This window comes from Marmota marmota, unplaced genomic scaffold (assembly GCF_001458135.2).
Source record: "Marmota marmota marmota unplaced genomic scaffold, marMar, whole genome shotgun sequence".
NCBI lineage: Eukaryota > Metazoa > Chordata > Mammalia > Rodentia > Sciuridae > Marmota > Marmota marmota.
In genome coordinates, this window is record NW_025999977.1 from 375,160 (window position 1) to 384,425 (window position 9,266).

Sequence of the window (9,266 nt, forward strand, 5' to 3'; positions counted from 1 at the left end):
GGGTTGCTCCAGGCAGCCAACTAGGAGAAGAAAGTTGCTTCCCTAATCCTGCTTAACAAAGGGGGGTAGAGTTTATCGCAGTTCCTTAAAACATAGTTCAAAGGGGTGTCAGGCTTACTTGCTTTACAACCCATTTTCATGTCCAATTTCCTCAAGTTTTTACCACAGAAGTCACACAACAAAAGGCAGAAAAAACATATAGAACACAGAACAAAACACAAGGAAACAGAAACCCGGCACTGAAACTGAAAAACTGAGGAGCAATGGAACATCTTGCTAAAGCTCCAAGGTAGAAGCGTTTATGTGCCCATCAGCACCTCTCTATCCTTTCAGAGGAATTCCCTACAGACCAGTACAGAGGACAGAACGATATCTCGTTACTGTCCTGGACAGGAGTATATGTAAGCCTCGCCAGGCCACCTCTCTGTCTTCAGAAGAGATCTCCCTTAACCAAATACCAGATGTTATAAAGGCGCCATTTACTTATGAAGGCCTCCTCCACCAGAGGCTTGCTAATTGTTTTAGGGCAGCAGTTCACTGCAGTACTCCAGGGACTGAAGGCTCACTCTGAGGCCTTGGAAGGTCTCCAGGTGCACCTCCCTAGAGTGGATCTCCAGCCCAGAGCCCTGGAGCGAAGGTCCGGCTTTAGAATTTCTAGCAGTCTGGTCTTGTGGTTTGGTCTGGCAGGTTCATCTTGCTGGGGCCTCCAAAATGTTAGAACAGGACGCAAGAAAAGACCACTGACTCCAATTAAAATCAAATTAAGGCAAGCTGATTATTTTGTCAGGCCGGGCTGCCTCTCCCAACAAAAACCACGGGAATAAGATAGCCCTGCAGCTTTCTTGCAGCCCAGCTTTATAGCCCAGAAAGTTACACAAAGGGGGGTTACAGATAATAAAACTCTAAGAAGCATAACACAAATGTTAGTTTATATTTTTGCTGGCCCCGACATCAGAATTTATGAATGTCATTAGAGCCTCAGAGAGGATCATTATCTGGCCAGGGAAGGCCAAGATTTATGAGGCGTCACTAAAGTTTTAGAGAGGGCTGCTATCTGGTCAGAGAGAGCTAGGCATGGGTGAGTTCAAGGCACACAAGTATTCCAAGCAAGTTCAGAATTTTCAGTAATTTATAGTAAAGCCAAAATTAGCTTTTCATGTCTTTATGGCGAGATGGCTCCCAATTTTAAGAGGGAATCAAACTGGGTCTATCAGTGCTAAGGATCAAACCCAGTGCCTCACACGTGGTAGGCAAGGGCTCTGCCACTGAGCCAGAGCTACAGTCCATTAACTCTACTGTTAACATCTTTTAGCACTAATTGGCTTATATATCACCTGACCCCACTATTAATGCTGCTGCGATGATTACTACGTGGATGCCATAGGTGACTCCTAATGTTTAATGCCAATATAGTACATGATTCCTTACTGCTTTTACTGATGGTAATTGCTGATCCAACCATTTCTGTTTATTGTACCAATTAATATTGTAGATATTATAGTAGGAACTAAGTATTTAGTTCAATGCTATAATTTGTTTGCATTGATTGTTGCAATTATTTTTCTCCTCCTAATCTGTGAGGTACTGTAAACCTGCACAGACACTACAAGTTGATAGGGTAGAAACTCTGCTACTTCAGAACCACACTGTTAGAGATGGGTATGCACACAAACAATATGAAAAAGCAAGAGAACAAACCATCCCAAACAACCCAAAAGGCCTCAACAACAGACTCCATGACACCACAATGGAGGAATATCAGAGAAGGAATTTAGAAAGTTCATAGTGCAACTGTTCTACAAGCAAATGATGATGTAAGGAGTGAAATCAGAGAGAAAATACAGAAGTGAAAGATCACTTTGACAAGAAGATAGAGATTCTGAAGCTATTCCAAGATGGCGGGCCAAAGGGAGGCAGCATCTTGTTTCGTTCTGAAACCCAGATCTCATGTAGTCGGAATACTGCATCTCAGAGAGTATAAGAGGACCACACAGAGCTGATTTCTGCAGAAATCACCAGCGCTGTGACCTCCATGCAGGACTCAGAGCCTCAGTGTTCGAGCAGGACACCGGAACCCTGGCTCCCAAAACCCAAAGCCCGCAGTTGTAGCTCACGCACGGCTCTCAAGCTGCATAGTAGGTTCACCTATCAGCACCTCTGCAGAACTCCAGAATGCACTCGGTTCACAACGCAGGTCACTCAGCTACTACCTATCGACAGCAAAACGCCCAGTTCTCCCCACCTCACCAGATAACACAGCCCTGGAAGCAGACCAAGTGCATCTTGGATGACCTTTCCCGCCATATTTGGTGGGGGAAGCTCTCAGATTGGATCTCCATTTGACCAGGAGGGATCTTGGAACCCTAAAGAGCACTACAAACCTATAGGGTGAAAACAATAACACCCCAGACCAACAGAGATGGAAAAAAAGGACACAAGAGAAACATGAAAAGACAAGGGAAGTAAGTACCACAAACAAATCAAGGCAACACATCATTAGAATCATTGGCAGTCACAGGAGAAAAAATTACAGACAAAGAGTTCAAGATATACATGGTTAAATGGTCTGTGAACTCAAGGAAGATATAAGAGTAAACACAAGCAGTGAAAGATCACTTCAACAGTGAGCTACATAAAGAAATTCAAGAAGCAAAAGATAACCTCAACAGGGAGAGGTTCTTTAAAAAAAAGAGAGAGAGAGAGAGAGAGAGAGATCCTTGAAATGAAACAAACAATAAACCAAATTTAAAGCTCAAATGAAAGTATCAACGACAGAGTAGACCACGTGGAAGATAGGACATCAGACAATAAAGTTAAAATATATAATCTTGAAAACAGCTTAGACCACACAGTGATAATGTTAAGAAACCACAAGCAGAACATTAAAGAAATATGGGATAGCATTAAAAGACCAAATTTAAGAGTTATTTGGATAGAGAAAGGCATAGAGGTCCAAACCAAAGGAATGAACAATCTATTCAATGAAATAATATCAGAAAACTTTCCAAACATGAAGAATGAATTGGAAATCCAAACTCAAGAAGCCTACAGGACACCAAATGTTCAAAATCACAACAGATCCACACCAAGGCACATTATAATAAAAATGACCAAAATAGAGAATAAGGAGAGATTTTTAAAAGCCATGAGAGAAAGGAATCAGATTACATATAGGGGAAAACCAATTAGGATAACGGCAGATTTTTCAACACAGACCCTGAAAGCTAGAAGATCCTGCCTGGAACAACATATATCAAGCTCTGAAAGATAATGGGTGCCAACCAAGAATCTTGTATCCAGCAAAATTAAGCTTTAGATTTGAAGATGAAATAAAAACCTTCCACAATAAACAAAAGTTAAGAAAGAATTTATAGCTAGAAAACCAACACTACAAAAAATCCTTGGCAAAATATTCCATGAAGAGAAAACAAAAAACAACAATGAAAATCAACAAAGGGAGATAGTACCCTAAAGGAAAAACTAATCAAAGAAGAAAATCAACTCAAGTTAAATAAATAAATATGGCTAGAAAAACAAACCATGTCTCAAAAATAACCCTGAATGTTAATATCTTAAACTCACCAATCAAAAGAAATAGGCTAGCAGACTGGATAAAAAAAAAAGAGACCCAACAATATGCTGCCTACAGGAAACTCAGCTGATAGGAAAAGACATACATTGACTGAAAGTGAAAGGTTGGAAAAAATCATGCCACTCAAATGGACTGTGGAAGCAAGCAGGGGTTTTCATTCTCGTATCAAATAAAGTAGACTTCAAACCAAAGTTAATCAAATACTGCTCAAGGGAACCATACACCAACAAGACATAACAATCATAAATATATACGCCCCAAACAAAGGTGAAGCTATGTTCATCAAACAAATTCTTCTCAAATTGAAGAGTCAAATTAACGACAACACAATAATCTGGGATGACTTTAACACACCTTTCTCACCATTGGATAGATATTCCAAACAAAAGTTGAATAAAGAAACTATAGAACTCAATAATACAATGAATACCTTAACTGACGTTTATAGAATATTTTAACCTGCATCAAGTGGATACACTTTCTTCTCAGCAGCACATGGATCTTTCTCTAAAATAGACAGTATAATATGCCACAAAGAAACTCTTAGCAAATACAAAAAAGTAGAGATATACCATACATTTTATCAGATCATAATGGAATGAAATTGGAAATCAATGACAAAATAAAAAATAAAAATTTTTCCATCACCTGGAGACTAAACAATATGCTACTGAATGAACAATGGGCTACAGAAGACATCAAGGAGGATATTAAAAAATTCTAGTGGTAAATGAGAACACAGACACAACATATCAAAATCTCTGCAACACTATGAAAGCAATACTAAGAAGAAAATTCATTAAAAGAAAAAAAAAGTCAACAAATAAATGACCTCATACTACATCTCAAAGCCCTAGAAAAAGAACAACAAACCAGCAGCCAAAGCAATAGAAGGCAAGAAATAATTAAAATTAGAGCTGAAATATAAACAAAAGAAACAACTGAAAAAATTGACAAAACAAAAAGTTGGTTCTTTGAAAAAATAAATAAAATTGACAGACCCTTAGCTACACTAACAAAGAGAAGAAGAGAGAAAACTCAAATTACCAGCATACATGATGAAAAAGGTAATATCACAATAGAAACTACAGAAATACAAACGATAATTAGAAGTTATTTTGAAAATTTATACTCCAAGAAGACATTGAAGGCATCAACAAATTTCTTAAGTCATACAATTTGCCCAGATTGAATCAGGAAGACATACCCAATTTAAATAGACCAATATCAAGTGATGAAATAGAAGACACCATCAGAAGCTTAGCAACCAAGATCAGCAAGAAAAGCCCAGGACCAGATGGATACACAGCCCGAGTTAGTTTAAAAACTAATACCAACACTCTACAATTCACTTCAGAAAACAGAAAAAGAAGCAGCACTTCCAAACTCATTCTATGAGCCAATATCACCCTGATCCCAAAACCAGGCAATGACACATCAAAGAAAGAAAACTTCAGACCAATATCTCTAATGAACATAGATGCAAAAATTCTCAATAAAATTCTGGCAAATGGAATACAAAAACATATCAAAAAGATTGTGCACCATGATCAAGTGGGGTTCCTCCCATGGATGCAAGGTTGATTCAACATATGGAAATCAATAAATGTAATTCATCACATCAATAGACTCAAAGATAAGAATCATATGATCATCTCAATAGATGCAGAAAAGCATTTGACAAAAAAAAATAGCACCCCTTTATGTTCAAAACACACAAACTAGGGATATAACAGAAACATATCTCAACATTGTAAAGGCTATCTATACTAAGCCTCAGGCCAACATCATTCTAAATGAAGAAAAATTTAAGGCATTCCCTTTAAAAACTGGAACAACACAGGGATGCCCTCTTTCCCCACTTCTATTCAACATAGTTCTTGAAACACTGGCCAGAGCAGTTAGATAGACGAAAGAAATCAAAGGGATATATATATAGGAAAAGGAGAACTTAAATTAGCACTATTTGCTGATGATATGATTCTGTACCTAGAAGACCCAAAAAGCTCCACCAGAAAACTTCTAGAACTAGTAAATGAATTCAGCAAAGTAGCAGGATATAAATCAACACCCATCAATCAAAGGCATTTCTGTATATCAGTGACAAAGCCTCTGAGAAGGAAATGAGGAAAACCCCATTTACAATGACCTCAAAAAAAATAAATAAATAAGATACCTGGGAATCAACTTAACAAAAGAGGTGAAAGATCTATACAACGAATACTACAGAACCCTAAAGAAAGAAATCAAAGAAGACCTTAGAAGATGGAAAGATCTACCTTGTTCTTGGATAGCAGAGTTAATATTATCAAAATGACCATACTACCAAAAACACTGTACAATTTAATGCAATTCTGATCAAAATCCCAATGGCAGTCCTCATAGAAATAGAAAAAGCAATCATGAAATTCATCTGGAAAAATAAGAGACCCAAAATAGCTAAAGCAATCCTTAGCATGAAGAGTGAAGCAAGTAGCATCACTAAACCAGACTTTAAACTATACTACAGAGCAATAGTAACAAAAACAGCATGGTATTGGCACCAAAACAGACTGGTAGACGAATGATACAGAATAGAGGAAATAGAGACTAACCCACAAAATTATAATTATCTTGTATTAAACAAAGGTGCCAAAAACATGCATTGGAGAAAAGATAGCATCTTTAACAAATGGTGCTGGGAAAACTGAAAATCCATATGCAACAAAATGAAACTAAACCCATATCTCTCACTATGCACAAAACTCAACTCAAAATGGATCAATTAAACCAGAGACTCTGTGTCTAATAGAAGAAAACAGTAGACCCTAATCTTCATCATGTGAGATTAGGCCCCAACTTCCTTAATAAGTCTCCTATAGCGCAAACATTAAAACCAAGAATCAATAAATGGGATGGAATCAAACTAAAAAGTTTTTTCTCAGCAAAAGAAACAATCTGTGAGGTGAACAGAGAGCCTACATCCTGGGAACAAATTTTTAATACCAACACTCTACAATTTATTTCAGGATCTCTAGGGTATATAAAGAACTCAAAAAGCTAAGCACCAAAAAAAAATAAATAACCCAATCAACAAATGGGCCAAGGACCTGAATAGACACTTGTCAGAAGAGGATATACAATCAATCAACAAATTATGAAAAATGTTCATCATCTCTAGCAATTTTTGAGAAATTAGAGAAATGCAAATCAAAACTACTCTTAAGATATCATCTCACTCCAGTCAGAATGGCAGCTATTAAAAAGACAAACAACAGTAAGTGTTGGCAAGGATGTGGGGGAAAAGGTACTTTCATACATTGCTGCTGGAACTGCAAATTAGTGCAGGCAATATGGAAAGCAGTTTGGAGATTTCTTGGAAATCTGGGAATGGAACCACCATATGACCCAGCTATCCCTCTCCTCGGTCTATACACAAAAGACTTAAAAACAGCATACTACAGGGCACAGCCACATCAATGTTTATAGCCGCACAATTCACAATAGCTAAACTGTGGAGCCAACCTAGATGCCCTTCAGTGGATAAATGGATTTAAAAAAATGTGGCATATATACACAATGGAATTTTACTCAGCAATAATTGTAAATGGATGGTGTTGGAGAAGAAAATGCTACGTGAAGTTAGCCAATTCCTAAAAAAACAAATGTCTAATGTTTTTTCTGATATAAGGAGGCTGACTCATAGTGAGGTAGGGAGGGGGAGCATGGGAGGAATAGATGAATTCTAGATAGGGAAGAGGGGTGGGAGGGAAAGGGACGGGGCAGGGGATTAGCAAGGATGGTGGAAAGTGATAGACATAATTATCCAAAGTACATGTATGAAGACACAAATTGGTGTTAACATACTTTATATACAACCAGAGATATGAAAAACTGTGCTGTATATATGTAATAAGAATTGTAATGCATTCCACTGTCACTTATTTTTTTAAAAAATCAATTTAAAAAAAAGGGTAAGCCAATCCAGATATTAACTGATTTCTAAAATCTAGGAAATCTTAGAATAATACATACCAAGCTCTGAAGAAAACAGATGCCAATCAAGAATACTGCACCTAGCAAAATTAAGCTTCAGAATTGAAAACGAAATAAAAACCTTCCACCATAAACAAAAGCTAAAAGAATTCACAACTAGAAAACCTGCACTACAAGACACACTCACTAAACTATTTCATGAATTAGAAATGAAAATTAAAAATGAAAACCAGCAGAGGGAGGACAGTCTATCAAAAGGAGTATCAAATTCAAGTTAAATTAGAAATAAATCAAAACTTCAGGGAATAAAAATCATCTCGCAATAATAATAATTTAAATGGAGTAAACTCATCCATCAAAAAGCACAGGCTGGCAGGTTGCATTAAAAAAACAGGACCCAACAATATGCTCTCTCCAAGAGGCTCACCTCACAGGCAAAGACATGCACAGATTAAAAGTAAAAAGATGGGGAAAAAAATATCACTCACAAGAATCTCATAAACAAGCAGGGGTTTCTGTTCTCCATATATCAGATAAAGTGAACTTCAAGCCAAAGTTAATCAGGAGAGGCAAAGAAGTTCACTTCATACTGCTTAAGGGAATCACAGAACAAGAAATAATAATCATAAATATTTATGCCCCAAACAATGGAGCATCTCTATACATAAAAGCCTTCTCAATATCAAGAATCAAAGAGGCCACAATGCAATAATACTGGGTGACTTTAACACACCTCTCTCATCACTGGATCGATCATCCAAACAAAAACTATAAAAACAATCTACAGAAATAAAAAATACAATTAGTAATTCAGATTTAAAAGCATATATAGAATATTTAAAGCATCAATGACTGAATACACTTTCTTCTCAGCAGCACATGAAACATTTTCTAAAAAAGACCATATGTTAGGCCACAAAGCAAATTTAGCAAATATAAAAACACTTATCACCTAGAGAATAAATAATACACTACTGAATGATAAATAGAAAGCAGAAGAAACCAATGATGAAATTTTTAAAAATACATAAAGGTAAGTGGGAACAGTGATATAACATATCAAAATCTCTGGGACATAACGCAGGCAATACTCAGAGGCAAGTTCATGGCACTGAGTTCATACATTTAAAAAAAGACACTAAATAAATAATCTAATATTACATCCCAAGACCCTAGAAAAAGAATAATAAATCAACACCAAATTCAGAAGAAGAAATAATTACCATTAAAGCTGAAATCAATGAAATTGAGATTTTTTAAAAAATTTAAAAAAATCAACTAAACTAAAAGTTTGCTGTTTGAAAGTATAAACAAAGTTGGTAAACCCTTAGCCAAAATAATCAAAAGAAACAGGGGGGGAACTCAATTATTAAAATCTGTTATGATTCCCCTTCTTGGTCTATTCCCTAAAGACCTAAAAAGAGCATGCTACAGGGACACTGCTACATCGTTGTTCATAGCAGCACAGTTCACAATAGCAAGACTGTGGAACCAACCCAGATGCCCTTCAATAGACGAATGGATAAAAAAAATGTGGCATTTATACACAATGGAGTATTACTCTGCATTAAAAAATGACAAAATCATAGAATTTACAGGGAAATGGATGGCATTAGAGCAGATTATGCTAAGTGAAGCTAGCCAATCCCTAAAAAACAAATGCCAAATGTCTTCTTTGATATAAGGAGAGTAACTAAGA

General features: G+C 36.6%; 1 protein-coding gene across 11 annotated transcripts in view; it reads right to left on the reverse strand.

The window, feature by feature from the left end:
- Alms1 (ALMS1 centrosome and basal body associated protein) overlaps positions 1 to 9,266 on the reverse strand; it is a 180,538-nt gene that overhangs the window by 129,348 nt on the left and 41,924 nt on the right. The window lies entirely within an intron of this gene.